The sequence below is a fragment of the Lactuca virosa genome, chromosome 1 (assembly GCF_052849685.1).
Source record: "Lactuca virosa cultivar CGN04683 chromosome 1, Lactuca_virosa_CGN04683_v6, whole genome shotgun sequence".
Classification (NCBI taxonomy): Eukaryota; Viridiplantae; Streptophyta; class Magnoliopsida; order Asterales; family Asteraceae; genus Lactuca; species Lactuca virosa.
Genome location: NC_136426.1, coordinates 101527002 through 101554895, shown reverse-complemented (window position 1 = coordinate 101554895; position 27894 = coordinate 101527002). Strand labels below are relative to the sequence as shown.

Below are 27894 nucleotides of genomic sequence, written 5' to 3'. Positions count from 1 at the left end.
CCTTTCTAAGTAACTAACTTTGTACTGTAAGTACCTTCTAGTTAGGCCAGTATGCCGTCAAAACTTTTGTTACCTCGTATAAGATGTAAGACCTACTCCAAGGTCATTTTTCCCAAGCGTATTACATCTTAAATATCAATGATTTTGACAGTCGGCTAATTTCCGTGTCACGCTTTGTTCAAAAACTTTCATCATACTATAGTTGCAGTCTATCTAAAACCCACTCTAGTCAAGTTATTGGACTAGGGTAATTTAACTCGGGGATCATTCCCAATTCTCTTTCGAAGGTTGGATCATATTATCCACCAACCAATGGAACCCCGGTTTGAACGACAAACGTCTTGTACCCATTCTATGAACTTACTCCTACCCTGTACTATGACTACATCATAGGGGTGTAGGTCAAACCCTCGAGAACATACTTCTACTCTTTTCATGAGCGATCGAAATACATCTAGGTTCAACCATAATCGCTCACGAACTCATTTTCTTTTCATGTAACAGAATCATGTCGCCAAAGAAAAGTAATCAACCCATCAGCCAAACACCAACCCTTCAGATTGATGCAGCCACCTTTCAAGCTGCAGTCACAGCTGTCGTGACAGCTGTCATGACTCACCTAAACGCTAACAATGCAAATGTTAGCGGGATGGGTATCAATAATTCCAATCAAAGTAACAACCAAATACATCAGCGAGTATCAAACTACCACGACACTCCAAATCCCAAACCCAAGAGTAATAAACGAAAATTTCGGGATGGATTTAAAGGCAAATCACCCCAAGGGACGAACAAGAGACAACAACCTGTGGCAGCCTTCGTGGCCACGACGTCGGTAACTCCTACTACCATCCCTACTAGTATCCCGGTTATTCCTAACCCCGCCAGACAGTATGCTGGAAACCTACCGAAGTGCAATAAGTGCAGCTTCCATCATTTACGTAGTTGTCGTATGTTGCACTGCAATAACTGCAACAAAGATGGACACGCTACCCGCTTCTGCAGGACATGGATCCAACACCTTACTTCAACCACCAATGTCGAAATTTCTCGGATATGCCATCTATGTGGCGTAATGGGACATTTCAAAAGGGATTGCCCAACAGAGAGGGGTGATGGGGGAAAAGGAGAAATTTGACCCCAGAACAACAGAAGACAGCTAAGGACCCTACTATAGTGTAGGAACGCTTCCAATCGGCAGTATTTTGTATGCTTTCAAACTGTTTAAAACTAGTGCAACTCGAGTCGTATCTTTTGTGAGATCTCGTCAGTAAAGGGATCCTCGTGCTGCGTATAATTGTCTTTTGTAGTATACCTTGTTCGCAGCAGTAGTCTAGTAGTTAATCTAAAGTACTGTAACTCTGTTAAAAATTGCACTTTCGTGTTTTGTCTGTAACGCCGTTATGATCAAATCTAGTGCCTTTATTTCCGAGTGATTCCTATATTATCATACAACTTGAGTCAATTCGATCCACACAATACCAGTTTCGTGCGCACATCTCTTTCTCGAAATCGCCTTTCTAGCGAAGCAGTCATTCTAGAACTCCGCAGTACTCATGCATAGAGTGCCTCATATTTTGTAACTTTCCGAATAAACCTCAGAAAAACCTCCTAGGAGTACCACTCGTACAGTACGTCAAGTTCAGTACAAGGACCCTTACGGTTGATCTATCCCTGAAGAATGTATACGCAAGGGTAGTATATAATCAAGGTTCTACAGGTTTAGAATTGATGATTCCACTTTAACTTCTTTTCCTTGTTTGGATGTGAGCTTAAAGGAGAATCATTTATTCGACTACCTTTTCAATCTTAATTATATACGACTCGTATACACGAGACTGTGATTGATGAACCATGTATGACTTCTAATATGAACTTCAGGACGGAGACTACTCAAGACAATGAGTGATCGTGCCGTTATGCGAACAAACCTAGAACCCAACACGACTCCTGTAACCAGATCTCCCTACAGTCTAACACCTACGGAGATACAAGAACCGTCCGGACAACTTAACGACTACTCAGCAATAGAATTGGAAGACCAAGCTCCTCACCATGGAGAACTCCGGTCTTATTCTTCAAGAAGGTAGACATATTGTATCGTAAGTACATCGACTATCGGAGACCTCACCAAGATTTCCATTAGAAATCATTATCTCTGCCTCGCATAGATGAGTTGGTTGACCAACCGCAAGGAACGATGTACCTTTCAAAAATGGACCTGAGATCCGAATATCACCAGTTGCGAGTATTAGAGAAGGATGCCCCGAGGACAATCTTTCGAACTCGATGCGGACGCTACAAGTCCGTAGTGATACCCCTCGGATAGGACCAATACGCTCGTAGTATTCATGAACTTAATGAATAGGGTACGCCATTCTTACTTGGATCAGTTCATCATTGTCCTTGTAAATGACTTACTTATCTACTCTCGAAGTAAGAAGGAAATCATAAAGAGCATCTACAACAAACCATGGAAACAATACGATCAGAGAAGCTTGACGCGAAGTTCTCTATATACGAGTTTTGGAATTTAAGAGTCAAATTCCTAAGACACACCATTAGTGATGTGGGAATTCTTGAGGACCCTTTCAATTAATCAAAACCGTTGAGAATTTGTCAGCACCGACGACGCCGACGGGAATTTGCCAAATTCTAGGTCTCGCTGACCTACTGTCGTAGTTCATTTAGAACTCCTCGCAAATTACGGAACCTCTTACGACTTTGACCCAGAAGGGAGCGGCCCTTGACTGGGAAAAGAATCAAGAGGAAGAAACCTTTGGAACTCCAGGTGAGAGACCAAATTCTTTTGGAAGTCTCACTCTGGGAAGGCTTGATACGCTTCGGAAAGCGTGGAAGGCTAAAATCCAAGATAGTTAGGACCTCCGAGATTCTTGCCAGAATCGGCCCTGTAACTCACAAATTCAACCTACTCGCGAACTCAGTAACGTACATTTTACCCTCCACGTCTCGAACTTGAAAAAGTACCTTTCCGTCAGGACTCTTGTAATCCCACTCGACGAGATCAAGATCAACGAGAGCCTCACCTTCGTGGAAGAACCGTAGTGACCATAGACCGAGAGGTCAGACGAACGATTCAGAGCCGCTTCCCATTTGCGAAGGTTTGCTGGAATGCCAACCGAGGACCTGAATTCACTTGGGAGCACGAGAAGAAATCAATTAGCAAGTATCCCCACTTCTTGTCTCGATTATTCATGCCTACTCCTTTACCTAAATTCTAATTTCGGGACGAAATTCCTTCTAACGGGGGGCTGATGTGACAACCCAAAATTTCTATTTTGTACAACCATTCACTTCAATAGAAGTCAGAACAGTTTCTGCAAACTTTCAAACTTTTTGGAATAAGTTTGAGTGTTTTAACTCGGGAGATATTAGGAGAGAGGATGCCCTAGGGTTTATTGTACAACAATAAAGTCCCAAAACTCCAAGAGTTTGGAATTTACGGCCTAAACTTGGTGTTTACGGCCGCAAACCCCAAGAGTATATATATGGCACTTAGCCATTTTAATCACTTTTTCACTTTTCAAGAGCAAAACTCAAATCCTCTCAAGTAGCATCCGAATTTTCCTTCTTGATCTTCAACTTGTAAGTGTTTCTAGCCCTAATAAGTTGATATATTACTTAATCTAGTGATCTAACATGATTCCATCCGTGAAATCATTCCAAAAGTGTAGATCTTCAAGTTTCACCAAGAACACCAAGAACACACACTAGTGTTCTTGGACTTTTAGCACCTTTTCAAGCTTCTATCTAGTAAGTACTCCTACCCTAATGTATTGTAAGCCTAGTTACACTTCTAAACATCAAGAAAACACCCAAGAAACAAAGGATCAAGGGTGTTTACGGTCCAAGGTGTTCTTGGACCGTAAACCCTAAAAAGGGTGCCAAAGTGTGCCCTAGTCCCTTCTAAGCCTTGGAAACTAGCCTAGATCCCTTCCTTGATGAGCTTAGTACTTGAAAACATCAAAAGACCATAAACCATAGGGGTTTACGGCCGTAAACAAATGGAGAAGTGGTCCATGGGCCGTAAACTCCATTTAGGAGTGAAATGATGCCACAAACACTTCCTAAGGCTTATACTTGAAGTTAGATGCTTCCTTATGACTTGAAAAGCTTCAAAACACAAAATGGTCAAGGGACCATGAGTTTACGGTCGTAAACTCATGGGTTTACGACCGTAAACTCATTGAGTGATGGTCACAAAACCGTAAACTCAAAAGGAGTTTACCCTTGAACCCTAAACTCAATAGCAATGTCCTACAACACTTAGATGCAATCCTTAGCACTTATAACACTTATAGAAGGTGTTTAACATGTCCTAGGATGTCTTAACTTTGTTAATTAGTTGTTTCAAGACTAATTGGATACATATATGTGTTATTATATGTTAACTAGGATCATTATGTGTGTACAAGTCTTCACTTGACACCTAGCAATCCGATATCATCAGTTCATCCAAACCACTCACTACAGGTGGGTTCATACCCCTTAATTAACCTTTTAAATGTTTTTAAATGCTTTTATGGGGGGGGGGGGGGAATACAAGTTGAACAATTATAGTTATTATATCAATCACATGTGATTAATAACTACCAAACAAGTGGATTTTTTTACTTCAAACTGTCTTACAAACTCTTTTACCTACCAAATGCTTTTATCAAACTCTTTTACATGTTAAATACTTTTACTTAAACTCTTTTAACTTATATTCTGTGTATCTATATAGATATAGTTATATAAGTAGGATTGAAAGGACTTAGGACTGATAGCTCACCTTACTTCCTGTTCCTTGTTTGGTTGTGGACTTAGGGTATTCGGGTTGTTTGTCCGAAGGTCGTTTGAATCCTAGTTATATATCATGTATATGTGTATAGATATAAAAGGTTACTTCTTTCATTCAGTTCAATGCCTTTGGGTAGCAAAGGTATACAAACATGTTCATATACACAAACAACATTACTAGTAAACTATAATAGGTATGGTTTAGGAAGATACTATTACTAGAACAATGAAACATTTAATGAGTCAGTTCATTCATGAGTAATACATAGTGATGAGAAACAAACATAATACATAGTAATGAGAAACAAACATAATACCTAGTGATGTGAAACCAACATGATACATAGTAATGAGAAACAAACATAATACATAGTGATGAGAAACAAACATAATACATAGTGATGAGAAACAAACATAATACATAGTGATGAGAAACAAACATAATACACAGTGATGAGAAACAAAACATACAGGCTAGACAGAGAGAGAACACACAACACAGCTAGCACATACATATACATTACTTACAGTTATGTGAGCCACTTAACGGGGGACATGGCACTACCTGTCATGACCCGTTTTGTATCCAGAATCTCCTTAATTGGGGAGCGTATGAGTTTGTGTATAGATCTATACTGGATTGACTATCCTACACCTTGCTGCTCGCTACAGTGGAACTTGCAAGTCTACGGGTGCCAAACGTCATTTCTTACGACGTCTTACATCGTCGTTTTTCTATAGAGTCGGTAGCAGGATACAGGCCGATCACATGGTACTTTAAATAACAATTAGTTTAAAGTATTTAGTACAGCAGTAGTTACTTAATACAACACTACAATACTATTTTATTTTCCCTTTACATTTACTTTGTGATATTCACACAATAAACAATAATGTAAGAACTATATTTTTGGTTAATGATAGTCAGATTTGGGAAAATACACACTCTTACAAGAGACACACACACAGACACTAGATGCCTTGGTAGAAGGCTACTTTTAGTAGGAAACATAGGGTTTTCCAGGAGAGTTCAAACAATTACAAACTTTTACAAAACTTTTACATTACCGACTTACAAATACTTTCATACAAACACAGACACTAATATACTTATGATCTCACCAGCTTTAAAGCTGATAAACTCTTTCAAAATAACTTGTATTCTCAGGTCACCAGTAGACAGGTACCGGTGCCAGGTTCTGAGAAGATGGAGCTCGTTCAAGACTCATCTTTTATTTTTGATGTATATTTTTGGTGTCTATATAACTTGACAGAACACACTTGTATGAAATTATATTATTAATGCAATGGATGATGTTGTTGCTTGTTTACTACTTTGCATTGTTGTGATACTGAACATGACGTCCTCCACCCCCGAACGTTTCCGCCGTTCTGGTTTTGGGGTGTGACAGGAGCCAAGCAATCAGACACGGAGTCGAGCTCCAGGCGCAACCTACGTCGCAAGTAGTACTTGCTCGGATCTCAAAGATTTTGTTATAGAATAGGAACTCGGCTAAAAGTCTTACTTTTCTTTAACTTCTGTATCGGAGACCCATAGAAGGGTCGAAATTTTCTTAACTTCAAAATGTAACTCAACGTATGTTAAATATATATGAAGAAATTTCTTTATGTGTTAATTCCTTGAATACCACTCAGATTCATAAGTCTATCTATCATTATACAAACTTATATTATGAATCAAACTCTAAACCTTGGGTAGGTCAGTCAAATTCATAAATTGATGAAAATAACAAATTTATTAACACACGACTTCCAATCATTAAAGACTTAAGATCTTCATTCTATTTCTTTAGCAGTACGATGCCGCCCCGCAGATCTACACGCCGTGTCAACAACGCACCACCACCACCTCCACCAACGGATACCGCCGCCTTGATAGCTGCTGTAACAACTGCAGTGACAGCAGCAATGGCACAGATGAGTAATAATGGGTCCGGAGGGGGAGTAAATAGCTCTACGAATGGCCAACGTCAGGGTCGTTAAGGGGATTTCACCTTCAAGGACTTCACCAATAGCAAGCCCATATCTTTTAATGGATCCGGAGGTATAATGGCTCTATCACAATGGATAGAGAAAACAAAAGCGGTTTTCGAGATCTGTACATGTCTGGAAGTGAGCAAGGTAAAATTTGCTGCTTGTACATTCTCCGAGAGAGCTCTGACATGGTGGAATGGCCATGTCAAGTCACTAACTCTGGTAGTGGCTAACTCTATGGACTGGGAGAATCTAAAGCAAATGTTAATGCAAGAGTACTGTCCAAGGGGCGAAGTACAAAAGCTAGAGCAGGAACTTTGGGGCCTTACTATGGCAGGCTCGGACATCACAACCTATACCAATAGGTTTAGTGATTTGGCAATCCTTTGCCCAGGGATGGTTGCTCTAGAGAGCAAGAAGATCGAAAGATACATCTGGGGACTGTCACCCCAGATTCGAGGAAGTGTACTAGCTTCCAAACCAGTCACTTTCGATAGCGCCAAACAGTTGGCACAAGCTCTCGTTGACCATGGAATCTGTCAAGGCTTCGCAACTGCTGTCCCTGAGAAAACCATAGGAAACAACAACAACAACATCAGTACCAACAACAACAACATGAAGAAGTTTTGGAACAAGAGGAAGAGTCAGTATTCACAGGAACCTTCCAAGAAGCAACAAATAGTGGCAGTCCATGTCGCTACTACCCCCACTGCTGCTCCTGTTACCTCTGGACCAGGAAAGCAATATGCTGGGAACCTACCGAAGTGCAGCAAATGCAATTTCCATCACAACGGAAATTGTCGGGAGATGCACTGCAACAAGAAAGGGCACACTGCCCGTTTCTGTAAGGCACCGGCACGAACAATCACCCAAGTCCCTGGAGTCGGTGTGGGCCAGGCGTGTTATGGGTGTGGTAAGGCTGGACACTACAAGAGAGACTGCCCTAAGGCAAGGAATGCTGGCGGCATAGGAAGAGTGCTGGCAATAGGGCAGAACGAAGCAATACTGATCCCACGGTGGTTACGGGTACGTTTCTCCTCAATAGCGTTTATGCATGCATACTTTTTTATTGTGGTGCGGAGAGGAGTTTCGTGAGTCATAAATTCAAACACATACTAAAACAGAACCCTAAATCACTCAATAAGATATTTACAGTAGAAATGGCAAACGGTAGAACAGAAAGCACAAACGATATGTACATAGGCTGCACACTAACTCTAAACGAACATTCATTTCCAATCGATCTAATGCCGATCACTATAAAGAGCTTTGATGTCATCATCGGTATGGATTGGTTAAGCCTGCACCATGCCGATATACTTTGTCACGAAAGGGCCGTTCGCCTAAATCTACCAAACGGCGAAACTCTTGTCATTTATGGTGACAAACCCGGTACCAATTTACAAATCATCTCTTGCATCAAAGCCCAAAAATACCTGCGTAAGGAGTAACATGCCTTCTTAGCCCACGTAGTAGATAAGGAAAAAGAAGCGCAAGACCTCAAGGATATTCCAGAAGTCTGCGATTTTCCCGATATCTTCCCTGAAGATCTTCCAGGAGTCCCACCAAAACGACAAGTCGAGTTCAGAATCGATTTAATCCCCGGAGCTACCCCAGTAGCTAAGTCGCCATATCGTCTAGCGCCAGCTGAGATGCAAGAATTATCCAGCCAATTAAACGAACTACTCAACAAAGGATTCATCAGAACGAGCTTCTCACCTTGGAGAGCACCAGTCATGTTTGTAAAGAAGAAGGATGGATCTTTCCGCATGTGCATCGATTACCGGGAACTCAACAAGCTCACTATAAAGAACCGATATCCCCTACCACGCATTGACGACTTGTTTGACCAACTCCAAGGAGCGAGTTATTTCTCAAAGATCGATTTGAGATCCGGGTATCATCAGCTACGAGTCTTGGAAGGAGATGTTCCCAAAACAGCCTTTCGAACTCGTTATGGTCACTACGAGTTTGTAGTGATGCCCTTTGGATTAACAAATGCACCGACGGTGTTCATGGACTTAATGAACCGAGTGTGTCATTCATTCCTAGACAAATTTGTGATCGTGTTCATAGACGATATACTCATTTATTCAAAGAGTAAAGAGGAACATGGTCAACACCTCCGACAAATCTTGGAAACTCTAAGAAAAGAGAAACTATACGCAAAATTCTCAAAGTGCGAATTTTGGATTCGGAAAGTAGATTTCCTAGGTCACGTGGTTAGCAAAGACGGGATACACATGGACCCTTCGAAAATCAAGGCAATAGAAAACTGGTCAGCACCAAGAACCCCAACGGAAATCCGACAATTCTTGGGCCTTGCTGGCTATTACCGAAGATTTATACAAAACTTCTCGAAGATTGCTAAACCACTTACCACCTTGACCTAGAAGGGTGTAACTTTCGATTGGGAAGAAAGACAAGACGCTGCATTCCAAACACTAAAGAAAGCACTATGCAGTGCACCTATATTGTCCTTGCCAGAAGGAACAGAAGACTTCGTGGTCTACTGTGATGCATCTAATCAAGGTCTTGGATGTTTTCTAATGCAACGAGGAAAGGTCATCGCCTACGCCTCGAGACAACTCAAGACGAACGAGGTCAACTACACTACACACGACCTCGAACTGGGAGCAGTCGTTTTTGCCTTAAAGATTTGGAGACACTGTCTCTACGGCACAAAATGCACAATCTTTACCGATCACAAGAGCCTTCAACACATCCTCAATCAAAAGGAACTCAACATGAGGCAAAGACGATGGGTTGAACTGTTGAATGACTACGAATGTGAAATTCGTTATCATCCAGGAAAAGTGAATGTTGTAGCTGATGCTCTTAGTCGAAAGGAATACTCGGGCCGCCGAGTGAAATCCTTACCCATGACGATCCATTCACACCTGTCCACACAAATCAAGGAAGCTCAGAGGGAAGCCTTGAAAACAGAGAATGTGACGGGTGAAGCCTTAAGGGGAATGGATAAGAATCTTGAGCTCAAGGGCGACGGAGTTCGCTACTTCATGGATCGGATCTGGACACCGAGGTTTGGTGGATTCAGAGACGTGGTCATGAATGAGGCTCATAAGACTCGATACTCCGTGCATCCAGGTTCGGACAAGATGTATCAGGACCTCAATAAACTGTATTGGTGGCCGAACATGAAAGCAGAGATCGCTACCTATGTGGGCAAGTGTCTGACTTGCGCCAAAGTCAAGGTAGAATACCAAAAGCCATCAGGATTACTACAACAACCCGAAATACCCGAGTGGAAGTGGGAACGGATAACCATGGATTTCATAACCAAATTACCCAAGATAGCAGGTGAGCTAGACACCATCTGGGTAACCGTCGATAGATTAACAAAATCCGCACACTTCCTACCCATAAAGGAAACCGACAAGATGGAGAAGCTAGCTCGAACATACATCCGAGAGATTGTATGACTGCATGGTGTACCAATATCCATTATCTCTGACAGAGATAGTAGGTTCACCTCGCGATTCTGGCAGTCGCTGCAAAAGTCTCTAAGAATGAGGCTAGACATGAGTACCGCTTACCATCCACAAACTGACGGTCAAAGTGAGAGAACCATACAAACCTTGGAAGATATGCTAAGAGCTTGTATAATCGGTTTTGGTAAAGCATGGGATACCCGTTTACCACTAGTCGAATTCTCATACAACAATAGTTATCACTCCAGCATTAAAGTTGCTCCATTCGAAGCCCTCTATGGCCGGAAGTGCAGATCACCACTGTGCTGGGCTGAAGTGGGTGACACGCAACTAGCCAAGGGACAAGTACCCGACAGCGCTCTCACAGGCCCGGAAATCATAAGAGAAACAACTGAGAAGATTGTTCAGATTCGGGAACGACTAAAGGCTTCAAGAGACAGGCAAAAGAGTTATGCGGACAAAAGACGGAAGCCCTTGGAATTTCAGGTCGGGGACCGAGTACTATTAAAGGTCTCGCCCTGGAAAGGATTAATACGTTTCGGAAAACATGGTAAACTAAACCCAAGGTATATCGGACCATTCGAGATCCTTGCAAGGATCGGTCTGGTAGCATACAAACTTCGACTACCGCAGGAACTCAATAACGTACATCCTACCTTTCATGTGTCAAACTTGAAGAAATGTTTGTCCGATGAGACCCTCGTCGTCCCTCTAGACGAAATCGAAACCAACGAGAGTCTCCACTTTATAGAGGAACCAATTGAGGTCATGGATAGGGAAATTAAACGAACAAAATAAAGTCGCATACCCATTGTGAAGGTCCGCTGGAATGCAAAACGGGGACCTGAATACACTTGGGAGCGCGAAGATCAAATGAAACAAAAGTATCTGCATCTCTTTCCCTAATCCATAAATATTTATCTTACATTAAATTTCGGGACGAAATTCCCTCTAACGGGGGGATCATGTGACGACCCGATATTTCGAATCAATGTAATGACATGAAAGTCAAGAATTGTAATCTCTTTTGATATAATGAAATTATCGTCAAAAATAAAATGTTCAAAAGTCTCTATTGGGTTGCCTAAAATGATAGTTATCATGTCAAGGTTTTCAGAAATATAAAGAACACTAGAATCCGAGTTATAACGAAGAAGTTATGACCAACCTAAGATTCACAACAAAACCGTCAATACGATTAAACGTTAAACGCGAAGTTTTAATAAAATACTTTTTAACCTTAAGCATCTAAGCAAAAGTTGTAGATATCATTAAACCGTGAACATACATAAAAAGAACGCCCAAATCTGACTTTGTATGAGGAAGTTATGATTTTTCGAAGTTTCGGATATAGCAGTAGACAGCTAAAAACTCGAAATAGATATCGAGGGATTTTTGGCCAAAACAATCTAAATGAGAATCGAAGATCTCAACAATAGTAGCGCAACGGTAAAAAGTCTGACGAAAACGGGCATCAGACGAAGAAGTTATGGATTTATGACGGAGTTTTCGTGTCCCGGCCTGTTAAAAATAATTAATTAAAAATAAATTCAAAATTAGCCAACGAAATCTAAACGAGAGTTGTAGAGCATATTCTCACCTACGCGTGCATATATAGAACGTCAAAAACGAAGCTCGTATGCAGAAGTTACGGATTTTACAAGTTCGAGACACAAAATCCGAAGCTGTCAGGCTGGCCACGACGTGGCACAGATAGCCACGACGTGGGGCCCCTGATTGATGGGTTTTCAGGCTTTGCAGCAGACGTCTCGTCCATGGAAGATGATAGGATCGACTCCACGACGTGGCAACCTTATGGCCACGACGTGGGACCCAAAAAATTGAGCTATAAATAGAGCTCAAGGGGTTCCGGGTTTCATTGCTCAATTCCCTTCTTTCTCGTGTCGAAGCTCTGCAATTTAACCCCCGAAGCCATCCCAAAGCCCCGGTCTTCGCATCCAAGTTCCGAAGGAAGGTCTTACACTCTCTAGAATTCCCGAGAATCCCGAGAAAAACCGCTTTCTCCTGTCGAAGTTCTGCTCGGTTTTCATCTCACCATCTTCACTCTATCAGGTGAGTTCATACCCCTATAACTACGTTTTCAAATTCTTTGTAAATGCTTTTATACACTTTTAAGGGGGGGGGGGGAATACAAGTAAACACACGATTATCCTCGTGTGAAAAACATCAATCTTTTGCTATGCTTTTTGTTATGAAATCAATCATATGTGATTTATAACTATCGTACGAAAACGTTCTCATACAACATATCACGATAACACTTGTCTTTTTGGAATGAAACATGTTGTTATGTAAATATCAAACACTTTATTTATATTTTGAGTATAAATATTCAATAATGTTATTACAAATGTTATACTTTACATACAAAGTCGACACTACACTAGGGTTTATCATACAAACGAATTACACTTTTAGAAAAACTATAATAGGTATAGCTTACTAGATATTCATGAGATTTTGCATACTATAAATACTATATCAAGGAAATACTTTCTTATACAAGAACAAATGGACTTTTCATACGTAAATCTATTTGATACTAAGTTTTGTGAGACATTCAACTTCACGTACTTTCAAGTATGCAGTTAAAGTCTTGTATTATATACCATAATCTATGGTAAGGAGAGCGTGATACTTGTGTATAGATCTATACGGGATTGACAATCCCACACCTAAACTGTTAGCTACAATTAGACCGGCAAGTCTGGGGTGACAAATGTCATAACATATCCAACGCCTGAAGAACGTTGTTACAGGCAGTCTGGGTCAATAGAATGGTTATAAAACTCACATGGAGTATTAAAAACACGTTGATTTACGGGGTTATCAAATGCCTTAGTGATTTTATACATACATAAATCTACTATTCTAGGCATGAAAAACACTACTGCATTACAGTTTTGGAACTTTTAAACTACCACACACTTATGGAAAAACATTGGATTTCTAGAAGCAAACATTCAAAACAGTCGAGTCTTGGTAGAAAACTACTTTTATACTAGTAGGAAATATGGGATTTTCTAGGAGTTTTCAAACATCTACAAATAATTTCTTTCAGATTTATAAAAACTTTAACATTAAATACTTATGAACTCACCAGCTTAAATGCTGATCTACTCTTTCAAATCTACTTGTATTTCTCAGGGATTCAGTAATACAGGTAAACTTCAGCTTTTGGAGAAGTGACGCTAAGGCGTCAGTTTAAAACTCATTTTGTCATCATATTGTAATTTGTTTTGAAACAAGTATCATTCAACAATGTAACTTTTAAATTATATATATGATGGTTGGTTTACTTTCTTTACTATGTATTCAACTGTTACGATACTACATGAAGTCATCCGCCCTCGAACGATTCCGCCGTTCTGGTTTGGGGGTGTGACACAAGGTATAAGCTTTATACCTCTATGAAGACAGAAGTGAGTCCTTAGCTCTGGATCTTCGACCTTCCTTCTGCAACTCCAAGCCTTTGCTTCCTTCTTCTAGCTTTAAATCATAAAAATGGCAAGAAATAGCTCAAGATCACTCAAGGTTGATTAGGGTTTCGAGATTAGGGTTTGGAGGTGATGGAGGCTGGGGTGGAGGCCAGATATGATGCTTAAATAGGGTGCAAGCCATAAAGATTAGGGTTTCATCCAGACTGTCCTACTCGTCGAGTCAGGACTTCGACTCGTCGAGTAGCTCACTTAAAACCCGCGCATATTCTGCCTTCTACTCGACGAGTTAGGGCCACCAAATCGTCGAGTAGCCCTTCCAAAATGAATAAAATAATAAAGTTAAATGCATACTAGGAACCAGGCATTACAACAAGGCTCTTAATACTTGTCTTAGCATACTAAGAGCTTGATGACTCCCTTTGTCAAAATACTACTTAATGGATCAATATTCTGTCTTTTCATTTTCTGCTTCTAAATCCAACCAAACCAATTAATTAAGCATCTCATACTACCTAATTCATTATAATATAATATGATGCATCAATTCACCTATCATTATTTAGGGTTTCAAATCCTATCTTCACATATATGGATTTCACCATGGAATCACATACAAAGCTTGTTCAAAGCTTCTAGACACTCTCAATAACATCTTAGACAAGCTATAGGTTGATCAATTTAACTAATTCATCCAAACTAAAAATTTCACCAAAATGGATAAATCTTACCTTATTGTGGAGATGATGAAAATCCTTACAATCCACCATCTCTAGCTTGTCTTAGCACCATTTGGGCAGCAAAATCGCCACCTATAGCTCTCCAATTGATTCCCCTATGAGAATGATTGAAACGAGCTCTTAGCAGGTTATAACCCGTGTTTTGAGTGCATGACCATGTCGTGGTGAAGTCTCCACTACGTCGTGCTATCCACCACGACGTGGTGGATAAGCAACGAGCTATATTTTTGATTCTATTCTAGCTTTGGGGACAACTTTTCCTCCAACTTCTAACACGCATAACTTCTTCATTTCTAACTCGTTTTCTATGAATTTTATATTCACGCGAAGGTGGAAATACACTCTAAAACTCTATCAAGTCATTTATAACTAACTTACTATCGGTCTTAATCTATTAAGTTACAAAGTTGGCCCAGAAAAAATAAAATTTCTCATTTTACCCTTTTGAACAAAATACATCTTCTCATGCATTCCTTCTCTTGAACCCACTCATCTAATTTCATCTTAGTGACTTAAACTCATCTTGGCCATTTTCATGAAGTCACAACTTCATAAACTTACTAAATTCTCATTAATGAACATTTTGCCCTTTTGGTCAATATTTGACTAAAAACGAGATCTCTCTAATTTCAGGTTCTTACAACAAGTGTTTACATGGATGCGAAATTTACGCAACTTCATCAACATGCACATGATGGTGCATTATTGATTTTGGAGCCTAGGCTTAATCCAAACATTTTGGGCCCGTTATAAAGTGCGTGATACATCATATAAATTTAAGGAATATAACTTTACAAGGCTAAGATTCCAAATTCACATCATGTAGACAGACACAAAATAGAAAGAAAATAAGACAAACTCTTATTCTGACTCTTGTCCGATGTTAAAGTTATAACATTTAAACCACAACTCCAATTCACATGATTCGTTATAACATGCCTGATACGTCATATAAATCCTACCAATATTGTCTCTGACTGTTTTCCCTAATTTGGCTTTAATTTTCCTTTATAACCCACACAAGTTAGGGGAAATTCGTGACCTCGATTTGTAAGAGTTCCAGGACACTTTCACGTATCTAAAGGGCTATCGGAGTTTCATGTTATTTCTACAAGGTTCCTACTATTTCTAGGAAGGTTAGGAGAAGAAAATCATACTTCAAATTCGAGCTAAAACGTAACAAATAGTCAACTCTCAGCCTCTCATTCCTTTATCTCTCGTTTACTCTCTCTCTTGTTTTTTTCCTCCTCTTTAGCCGTTGAACATAATAATGGTTAGGAGAACGGATTAGAGTTTGATTGGGGTTGCACGGATATAAGGAAAAAGACGGGTATGGATGAAGAATTAAAGAAGTGTAAGTGTGGTTCTTCTTTCCATTATGACACCTTTTATCCCTAGGGTTTAGTCCTTTATCAAAATCTACCACAACCCAACTTTTCTTGATAAAAAGGTTTCTTGATATACAACTTTAGTCCTTTAACTAGCCTTACATCCATGTAAAACAATAATTTAATTTATTCTCTCTTTCTACTCTTTCTAATTTATTTATTTATTTATCTATTAGATGGAAATTAACTCTTATAAATTCCCTTTCATTTTTACTATTGTATTATTATTATGACTTTAATCGGGAAAATAAAAATGAGGCAATACAGACAAGTCAACATGGAATTTTCAGAAACCAAAAGCGGTTAAGCTTACTTATCATAACTACTATCTTTAGAACTTACAACAACATTTAGGCAATAGGTTTGATCCAAGAAACCTGAGCTTATGAAGAAATTCAAGGACGTGTGTGTGTATACTATATATATATATATATATATATATATATATATATATATATATATATACATATAGGGCTAGGTTATTTTGTTTCTTACATTTATTGTGTGCTAGAATGCACCAATAGGAATTTAGTAAATTAAATAATTATTTAATTAAATAAATATAGATATTAAATGATTTCCATAATTATATGTATATTAAATGATATCCATAATTATAATTCTCTTTTTATGGAAACTAATTAAATCCGTCATTAATGTCAGCAATAACATTCTTTCAGAATGAATTCGCATCTAGGTTTTTATATATGAATTCGTATTTTGTTTCAGGACTCACACACTTAAAAGACAATAAAGTTGCATGGAATATGAAGAATGAGAGTGTATTCTACTAGAATACACTCTCATTCCGCTGTAATACACTCTCATTCTTCTAGATATGAATTCATTCTGAAAGATTATTATTGTTGACATTAATGACGAATTTAATTAGTTTCCATAAAAATGAGTTATAAGTATGGATAGCATTTAATATACATATAATTAATACTAAATTCCTATTGGTGCATTCTAGCACACAATAGATGTGAGAAATATTTGAACCTACCTATATATATATATATATATATATATATATATATATATATATATATATATATATATATATATTACAAACCTACAAACCATTTTTCATCCTTTGAAAACCAAACCTAAGGAAGAGTCGTATAGAATTCTTCTTTAATAGTTTTATATAAAAATTCATTATTAACCTCTATTCCATATAACTTCTAATTATAATTCCTATATGTAGCAATGATAGACCTCAAAGGACCAACTTTGCAAGTGGTGAGAAGGTATCCTCGAAATCAAGACCCTCTTTTTGATTAAAATCAATTGCAACAAGCCATGCTTTAAAATATTTCAATTTCAACATATTTACAAATCCTTTTATGCTAAGTGGGTTTTCTACCTAAGTCTCAAATCAATTTAAATCTTTATTTCTTTATACACCTCTCTAACCTAGTAACTCACATTTATATATTCATAGAAATTAAATAGGTTTAACTTATTTATAAAGATTCAAGACCATCTATTTGATTAAAATCCTTTGCAACAAGCATTGCTTTAAATATTTTAGTTTCACCATATTTATATATTATCGTATAAACTCCTTTATACTCAGTGGGTTTTCTACCATTGAGTAACTCAATTACAATACAAGTCTCATTCTTATTTAAACCTTCCATTTCTTCATACATATCATTAACCTAGTTATGAGCATTTATATATTCATAGAAATTAAATAGGTTTAACTTATTTATAAATATTGGAGACAGAACACAGTTGGAGTGTTTAAGTTTTCATAACCTACAACTTTTTGAATTTCGAATTTATGTTTACCTTTTATTACTAAGACACTAAAGTTGGTTCATAATTACTTCTCATAATATGACCTTCTAAGTCCATCATCAGGGATACCTCTAAGACTATCACTATCGAAAGAGTCAAAATTAACTGGCTGTTGATTGCCCTTAGTAAATTTTTATGTAACAAGTACAATTCACTAGCCTACAGTCTTTGTCATGGGTTGACATATTTATTATAAAAATGTAGGTTGTCATCATTAGGACCAGTCTTAACTTAGCTATTTTGATAAGGGTTATAATATATATATATATATATATATATATATATATATATATATATATATAAAGAGAGAGAGAGAGAGAGAGAGAGAGAGAGAGAGTGAGATGAATGATCATTTGAGAACTCATAGTTTCCCGAGAACCCGAGAACTAAAAGTGAAACGTTGGATCAATTGTTTGGATGGCTGAGATGATCAATTGCATAATTTGTAAATATTACTCAATTCAGTGGCATAACAGGTTTCTTTAAAATGATCATGGGGGTATATTTGGTAGAAAAAAAAATTATGCTAAAGATCAATCAAACAATATATTTCCCCTCAAACCCTTCGTCTTTTTCACCACCGAACCTTTTCTCTCATGCTTTTCTTGATCGATTGTTTCCCCAAAATCTAGCATTTTCGTTTAGAATCAACGATTTGACCTCGGAATCCATGGCTTCCTCCGCCATTGTCGATTATGAAGCTATTGCTTCTGATTCCCGGTGATTTTTTTATATGAGAAAAAATAAATTATATGTCAACAATCGGTAATCTGATTTAAAAGAGGTTGGTAATTGTTGATTATGAAGCTATTGCTCTCGTGTTCTTCAACGACTCTCTCCTCTATGCTCGTCTCCATCCGCCCGTCAACAATCTGAAAAAAAAATTATATTGATTTTGTACCGGTCTCCACAATATGAAATTGATCCTAAATCATGTTTTGTTGTCTTTTAGCGGATTTCTTGCACTCAATTTTGAACACAATTAGTTGTAATCGATTGGATTTTCCTGATTTTGCTTATATTGAATTTCATGGAAAGTTTAATGATCTGCTCCAGAAAGGTTGTAATTTTCTTGGTATGGCTGTTAATTTTATTTGAAGAATTAACAATAATTTCATTATGCATGTTATCTTATTCTGAACTACTTGAATTTTTGTATCCTTGTTGATATATACTGCAAGTACTTATAAGAATCCCCCTAATTTGAGTTGACAATGATTGATTAAATTTTTGTAAGTTTTGATATCTAAGAACTATTATGGAAAACTATATCATAAGAGTATAATAATGTCTTCCATATATAAAGTATTCACTTAAAATCATTATGATGAACAATTTCTATATTGTTTTACTTTAAATAGATATATAGTTGAAGCTACATTCATCATTTCACCTGTATGTTAAATTACATAACTATCAATTTGAACTGATCAATACAATACCTTTTAAACATTCCATTATGGTGTTTCATTCTACAAGAAATGATGCATTTGAACTTTAAAGTATTATTTTTTTTCCTTTTCCGAGTCCTAATTGTGTTTTTTCGTGTGCAAAAGAGCATAGAGTGCTGCCAAAACAAGGATTCACGTGTTGCCTTGCAATGAATGGAGTAAATATACTGGCATCTGGCTTTCAAATAAAGCGAAAGGTTCTATTCATGTGGTTATTACTAATCTTTACAAGTATTGTTGATGTTTCATTTGTGTATATATAGTTTCTTGACTAATCCTATTTTAACTTTTTTTTATGTAAATACATCTTTTTAAAAACTTCTATTCTTACCCAGCTAACTATAATTTTTTTTCTTCCTAAAATGTCTTGTAAGATGAGATTAACAAGTTAGTGACTTCTATGGGAGGTTCGTTACAAACTAAAGCATCATCAGGCATTAACTTTGTCTTTGTGAAGAACATACTTTTACCATCCATATTTAAACACCCATGTTCAAAATAATATGGTCAATATTTTGTACACAGTTAGTAAAACCTTTGTCTACTCACTGTTAAAATGGTCAACAAAGTTAACCATCATAGGGTAACTTTAATAATATAAATGAATAGATAGGTCATCGAGTTCCATTATAATACTTTTACCATCCATATTTAAACATCCAATACGTTAAACTTGACAAGTTCTTTACCGAGGGTAATTTCTTTGATTCAAAAGTTGCTTCAAATGCAAACCTCCAAAAGTACTAAAAAAAATAAAAAGCAGATCAAAAAGTATGTTACCATTCTATATCAATATATAGTCATCTTGATGAATTCAATTATGCATATCTCATTATAGCCTGAACAACACAGGTGGCCTCTTATGCTTGGTTTTAAAAAGCGCCGCTTTAGACCATTGCTTAGGTGAAAAGGTAACCTTTTATTTGTGCAACAGAAGCTATTGAGTTTTAGTACATCTATTCCTTTGGTGATAAGTTTAGTACATCATAAATCTCTCTCATTCACATGATATTCTGTGGACACATGGATGGCCGAGAAGAGCACGACGTTCATAAGTGAATCACATGTGAATTATATGTGATTCACATGTATTTCACATATGAATCACATGTAATTAACATATGAATCACATGTAATTCACATGTAAATCACAAGTAAATCACATATGAATTAAATATGATTCACTTGTAATTCACATATGAATCACATGTAAATCACAAGTGATTCACATATGAATTACATGTGATTAATATGTAAATCACAAGTGAATCACATATGAATTACGTCTATATGCACACATGCATTTTTGTGATTGTTCTTACATTAATCAATTTATTTTATATTTTTTTATAGATTTGGAAGAATTTGTGGAAAATATTGAAGATATGAAAAGTGATAAATTGAAGAAAATATAGAAATCTTGACACGAAGACATGCAAACGCTTTAAATTTTTGTAGCATTTTTTGTTTTCTATATTTTATGTTATAGCGAATAAAATAATTGTACTATTGTGTTTATAGATTATTAATATAAATGAGTTTTTTTAATGATTTACTTACAAATATTATAGTATAAAAAATATGTGTATATTCATTTAAAAAATATACATATATGCACGTAAAACATTGATTTTTTTTTGTTTAAAATAATTATATATATTTTAAATATTTCAGTTTTTTTTAATTTTACTAATATTTAAAAATTTATTATTTTTACAAAAAACTTGCAATTTAAAAAAAAATATTTTATTTTCATTTTTTTTTAAAATTCATCTTTTTTTTAAAAATTTAAAAAATCTGCATTTTTTTAAAATAAAAATTTATTATTTAAAAAAAATTCGAAATTTTGATTTATTATGTTAATTTTAGATATTTTTCTTAATATTTCCAATAACACAAAAAACTAAACATTAAATGAGATTGGTAAGATGACGATAATGCCCTTAATGAGTTTATTTTGATCTAACGTTCCACCTTTAGTTTTTGAGTTTTCGGAAAACTGTAAGTTCTTAACGGATCTCACCTATATATATATATATATATATATATATATATATATATATATATATATATATATATATATATATATATATATATATATATAGGCTTAGGTTATTTTGTTTTTACTAAGTATTGTGTGCCAGAATGTACAGATCTGGACCAACGGATAAAATTAATCAATGGACATGATTTGAGAGTGTATGATATTACAATGGGGTAACATGTACCATATAATCACACAACTTTTAGCAAAAGGGTATTTTCGACAATTAACTACATTTATAAAAGGAAATTTTCAGATTTTTAGGGATGATTAATTCTCCTAATTTAAAAAAATCTGAATTTTTTAATTAATTCTATTTCAATTTTTATCGATTATATTCTGTCAGAATATTTTTTGTTAGAATGATGCTCTTTCAGAATTTTATTCTAATAGAATATTATTTTGTTAGAATGATGCTCTTTCAGAATTTTATTCTAATAGAATATCATTGAAGAAAACCAAAATTCTTGCATCAGATGTTGAAAAATAACAAACATTCTAATATATTCTTATACATCCGAACTTAAATACAAATTCATATATATTCTTACAGACTAAAATCCTTATACATTTTAATATAATTATACATATTCTAAAAGAATGTCAAGGTCTTCAACGCCTTCTTCCAGCCATTCCTATCACAAATACAACAAAAACTAATAATTGTTAAAAACATGTTACTTGCAATTAACTATCACTTAATATATTCTGGTAGAATACATAGAATATGACAGAATACATATAATACATTCTGGCAGAATACATCGATTTTATTCTGGTAGAATACATTCTGATAGAATACATAGAATACATTCAAAAGTATTGTATTTACTGCTAATATAATTTTAGATTTCAAATATACAATAACGAGGGACAATAGAAATTGTAATTCAAAATCACAAATTGAACCAAAATAATACACAGACAAATTAATTATCTTTTTAAACAACTACATAAAACATGTGTTGCTAGTAATTCTGACAGAATGCATACCACAAGGTTAAATTCTTTAAATTCTCTTTCAGGCATTTCAACAAACACTTGTTAGACATTATCATCAAACAAGCCAAAAACCATATTTGATTTACTTGCAATAGTTTACCTATAAACATAATTTCCAGCAACATATTTGATTTAGAATGCATACCACAAGGTTCAAAGAGTAAATTAATTTGTGTTGATGAAAAATAAAAAGGCACAAACAACCTAGAATTGTATTCCATAACCGAAAGAAAAAAAATATATGTCAGACCCAATAAAGCATTGAAACGTGGTTTTCATATAAGATTTGAAAACATTATTTTGTAAGAAAGAAGAGCATCCACATAAGAGAAATTGAAACTCATCAACTTGAACAAATGAATAAAGAATGTTACTTACATTATAAGGCCCTGATACAAGAGCTGGAACCATACGAACTTACAACTTTTTCTATGCTTCCTTCTAACTGAAAGTGACTCATTAAGCAAGACAGAACCAATTTTGGAATAAGTAACTGAAGTTCACTGAGACATATTAACAAACAGTTGGTGTGCAAATCGGAATATATTTTCAATTCCACCAACAGGGATGCCATTGTTTATGATATTCTTCTATATCTTCGAACCTAAAATCAAGAACTGGGAATTTAGAGGAAAATCGAACCATATAAAAATCTCAGCTGATTGGAATCGAGAATTGACAATTTATGGGGCTATCCTTGTCACTCTACTTTCTTCCAAATACCCACAATAAACATGATACCTGAATAAAGAAGATAACATGATACCTGAGATGCCGTTTACGGTTCGTGGAGGGAAAACGAAGCAGAAGAGCTGTTACAAAAAAGGAGTGGACCTCTCTTCTCGTTGGTTGTCTTCTAGAACTCCGACAGGTAGAAGACAGAATAAGAAACAGGGACATACTAGACTTACCAAAGGAGTAATCTTCCTTAGACCTTCCAGCCTTTCTTCTCTCCGGTTGTCTTCTAGAACTCCAACAGGTAGCTCCGGCGAGTTTCCCGATCTCGCCCTCTCTTCTCGCTGGTTGCTAAAGAAGGCCGCAAAAAAGAAATAGATGTGCTAGGGTTGGAACGGAACAATATGAACGCCTATAAACGAGAACACAAATGACTAGGTCAAATATATTACTTTATTTCCTTAATTGCAAGATTTAAATTAAATGATTTCCTTAATTAAAAGTACAAAATGTCCAAAATACCCTTTAATGATTTATTTAATGATTTATTATTTCTTGAATTCTCATTGGTGCATTTAGGCACACAATACTTGCTAAAAACATTTGAACCTAGCTCTATATATATATATATATATATATATATATATATATATATATATATATATATATATATATATATATATATAAGTTCTCGAGTTCTCGGAAAACTATAAGTTTTTAACGGATCTCACCCATATATATATATATATATATATATATATATATATATATATATATATATATATATATATATATATATATATATATTACAAACCTACAAACCATTTTTCATCCTTTGAAAACCAACCCTACGGAAGAGTCGTATAGACTTCTTCTTCAATAGTTTCATATAAAAATTCATTATTAACTTCTATTCCCTATAACTTCTAATTATAATTCATATCTATAGCAACGATAGACCTAAGAGGACCAACTTTGCAAGTGGTGAGAAGGTATCCCCGAAATCAAGACCCTCTTTTTTATTAAAATCAATTGCAACAAGCCATGCTTTAAAATATTTTAATTTCAACATATTTATAAATCCTTTTACGCTAAGTGGGTTTTCTACCATTGAGTAACTCGGTTACAATCGAAGTCTCAAATCTATTTAAATCTTCATTTATTTGTATACCTCTCTAACCTAGTAACTCACAGTTATATATTCATAGAAATTAAATAGGTTTAACTTATTTATAAAGATTCTAGATCATCTATTTGATTAAAACCCTTTGCAACAAGCATTGCTTTAAATATTTCAGTTTCACCATATTTATATTTTATCGTATAAACTCCTTTATACTTAGTGGGTGTTCTACCATTAAGTAATTCAATCACATAAGTTTAATTCTTATTTAAACCTTCCATTTCTTCATACATATCTCTAACCAAGTGATGAGCATTTATATATTCATAGAAATTAAATAGGTTTAACTTATTTATAAATATTGGAGACAAAACACAGTTGGAGTGTTTGAGTATTCATAACCAAAAACTTTTTGAATTTCGAATTTATGAATTTCGAATTTATGTTTACCTTTTATTACTAATACACTAAAGTTGGTTCATAATTACTTCTCATAGCTTGACCTTCTAAGTCCATCATCAGAGGTACGTCTAAGACTAGCGTTAACGAAAGAGTCAAAATTAACTAACCGTTGATTGCCCTTATTAATTTTTTATGTAACAAGTACAATTCACTAGCCTATAGTCTTTGTCATGGGTCGACATATTCATTGTAAAAATGTAGGTTGTCATCATTAGGACCAGTCTTAACTTAGCAATTTTGATAAGGGTTAATATATATATATATATATATATATATATATATATATATATATATATATATGGGAAAAGTGAATATACCCTTAAGGGTATATAAGCTTAGGTACCCAAATTCACCATACTACATCATTTTGTATCATATATATATATATATATATATATATATATATATATATATATATATATATATATATATATATATATATACACATTGCAATTGTCCAATATTCTTATAATTCAACTTCTAACTTGATTTAATTCCAAGATTTTTATAAATTTCATATTTATCTTCCTCTTACATAATTTTAACTTTCAACTATAATATTTATAGCCTAATAGGTGTTCGGCGAAAAGATGTGATGTAAGAGTAAGATAATAGTGAAAATTTTAAAATATTGAAACTAAATCAAGTTAGAGATTGAAGTTTAAGAACATTATAATGAATATATTAAACAAAACGACTTATTATGGTGGGTTTGGGTACCTAAGCTTATATACCCTTAAGGGTATATTCACTTTTCCCTATATATATATATATATATATATATATATATATATATATATATATATATATCACTACTAAAAAACAGCCCTTTAATGACGCGCAAACAATGACGCGGTGATTTACGATACGCAAAAGCGTGTGCCCTAAAAATAATGTCATCTCTTCTAAAATTTGAAGGATAGAGGACACGTTTTTGTGTGTGCCCTAAAATTAATGTCCAACAAAAAAAATTAAAAACACGGAGGGCACTTATTTAAAAATGGGTGTCGTCTAGAAATGTCGCTTTATATTTTTTTAATGAAAGGCGCGTTCTCTTCTTTTGGAGCTGGGGGGAAACGAAAATCCCAAAAGTTTGAAAGGCTGCCATTGTTATTCTCTACCTTATTTCCATCGTTCTTTTCTATCTCTCTCTCTCTCTCTCTCTCTCTCTCTCTCTAATACCCAAAAAAACCCTAATATCATCACCAATCCTATAATTTCTGTTGATTTTATTTAGTTCTGCTATTGATGGGTTGTACATTCGCCGAAAGCGGGCCGCCGCTATCTTGTCTAATGGTTTCAAACACCTACCTGAGATACTATTGTGTAATTAACGTAATTTTGTTCGGATTAAGAGGTTTCACAGCTACTCAAGTGTTACAAATCAATTGAGGAGTTTCTTTTTCCTTATAAGCCCCCAATTTCTGCTTGATTTATAGAATGTAATTATTGTAATCTACTCGGATGTTGATAAAACCCTAATTCTAGTTTTTTGGGTTGTTTAGCTTTAATTATTAACCGACGTTTTTAGCTGCGAAGTAGCCGCCATACGTTTTGTGAAAAAGAAAAAAGATAAAAGAAAATTTGATTGCGGCCCTGATCTACTTTCCTTGGATTTGAAGATCCAAATCAGCTGCCATTTTCTTCCGTGCTGGAGTGATGGCCTGCCTTCATGTTAAATTCAGAGTTCCCCAATATGATCGTGTTTATGCCCCAATCGATCAAAGCTTTTTGGTTTACAGTGCTCCCCTTCAATTATTTCGGTGTTAGCCAGTCTCCCAGTGGAACACGATATTCGGCTTCGAGGTATGCTTATCGGTTGCAATTACATCGATTACCCAGTGTAAGGTTTTTCTGTTTTTGTCTATGTGTGAAGATTTCTTACCTGATTTCTCCTTCTGGGGTACAATTACACTGGGGGGGTCCTGATGATCTTATGATTATAAGCCTTAATCTTTAGCTTACATATGCATACTTTACGACCTTAAAATTACACAATTCTTGGGGGTTTTTTGTTCCTTTGGTCAAATTTTACAGTATAATTGATGTTCTTGATTGGTGTATATAATAATTTTGTGATAGATTTCTATGTATATTTTATCTATAATTTAAAAAGCATCATTTACAATGCTTTGATAGTACATTCATGAATATAAACAACAAACACGTCAAAACCCCTAACTAATTACATCAAATATGTTTTCAGGGAGTTGTGTTGGCCACTTAAGATATTTGCAAATATAAAGTAGTAAATGGATGGTGTTGTAATTATAGGTTTGATGCTGTGGTACACTTTGTTGGGCTGAAAGCTGTGGGTGAAAGCGTGTCCCATCCATTCCGTTACTTTGATAATAATTTGATCGGGTCCATCACTATGTACAAAGTCATGGCCAAATACAATTGTAAGAAGGTATGTACCCTGTCTTGTCTTTCACACTGATCTTGGATTCAAGATATATTCACCTAATTTTAAATGTTGGCAGTTGGTATTCTCTTCATCTGCAACTGTTTATGGACAGCCGAAGAAAATTCCATGTGTTGAGAACTTTGAACTCAAGGCAATGAACCCATGAGAGTGGGAAACTTGGTGAAGATCCGATTGGGATCCCAAATAATCTGATGCCTTACATACAACAAGTAGCTGTTGGAAGATTACCAGAGTTGAATGTTTATGGTCATGATTATCCCACAAAGGATGGCAGTGTTGTATGTATCTATTTATCGTTGTTAATTGTTAATTGCTATAGCTTACTACTTCCATTCCATTGATTTTTCTTAATCTTTACAGATCCGGGATTACATCCATGTGATGGATTTGGCTGATGGCCATGTTGCAACACTTAAAAAGCTTTTCACAAAACAGGATATATGTGAGAGAAAACAGTCACTAGTTATATTTCATTTATTGTTTTGCTGACGTGGATTGTTGTTTAGGTTGTTTTGCCTGCAACCTGGGGACCGGTAGGGGGACCTCTGTGCTTGAAATGGTGACTGCGTTTGAGAAAGCATCTGGAAAGGTTGTTCCGGTTTTTATATATAAATACATTTGTACATGTCTAGGAAGGAATATTAATTTGTACAATTATTATGAAATCACATTTTTAGAAAATCCCCATTAAACCGTGTCCAAGAAGGGCTGGAGATGTTACAGAAGTTTATGCGTCGACTGATAAAGCTGCAAAAGAGCTTAATTGGAAGTAATTTCTTTTCTCTAAATTGTGCCACATTGCATACATGAAAGTGATAGAATCAGATAATTGCTTAAGAGATTGAGAATGTGTTTGTTTTTTTTATACTATTACAGGTGACACACGGTACTTCTAGGACCGAACAACCAGTATCTCCCTAAAATTGTTTCTGTATTTGCTGAGGTTAGTTGTTTTGTTTTTTTTTGGAAAGTTAATAGAGGGCAAAGTTGTCATTTCAGATGCTTACTAATGTTGATTTTTTTTGGAAGGAATGAAATCTATGATTGGAGTTGAACTCCAGGGG

The 27894-nt window shown here is 35.5% G+C and overlaps 1 pseudogene; it reads left to right on the top strand.

Moving 5' to 3' along the window:
- Positions 1-6624: 6624 nt before the first annotated feature.
- Positions 6625-27710, top strand: LOC145118379 (UDP-glucose 4-epimerase-like; annotated as a pseudogene).
- Positions 27711-27894: the final 184 nt, after the last annotated feature.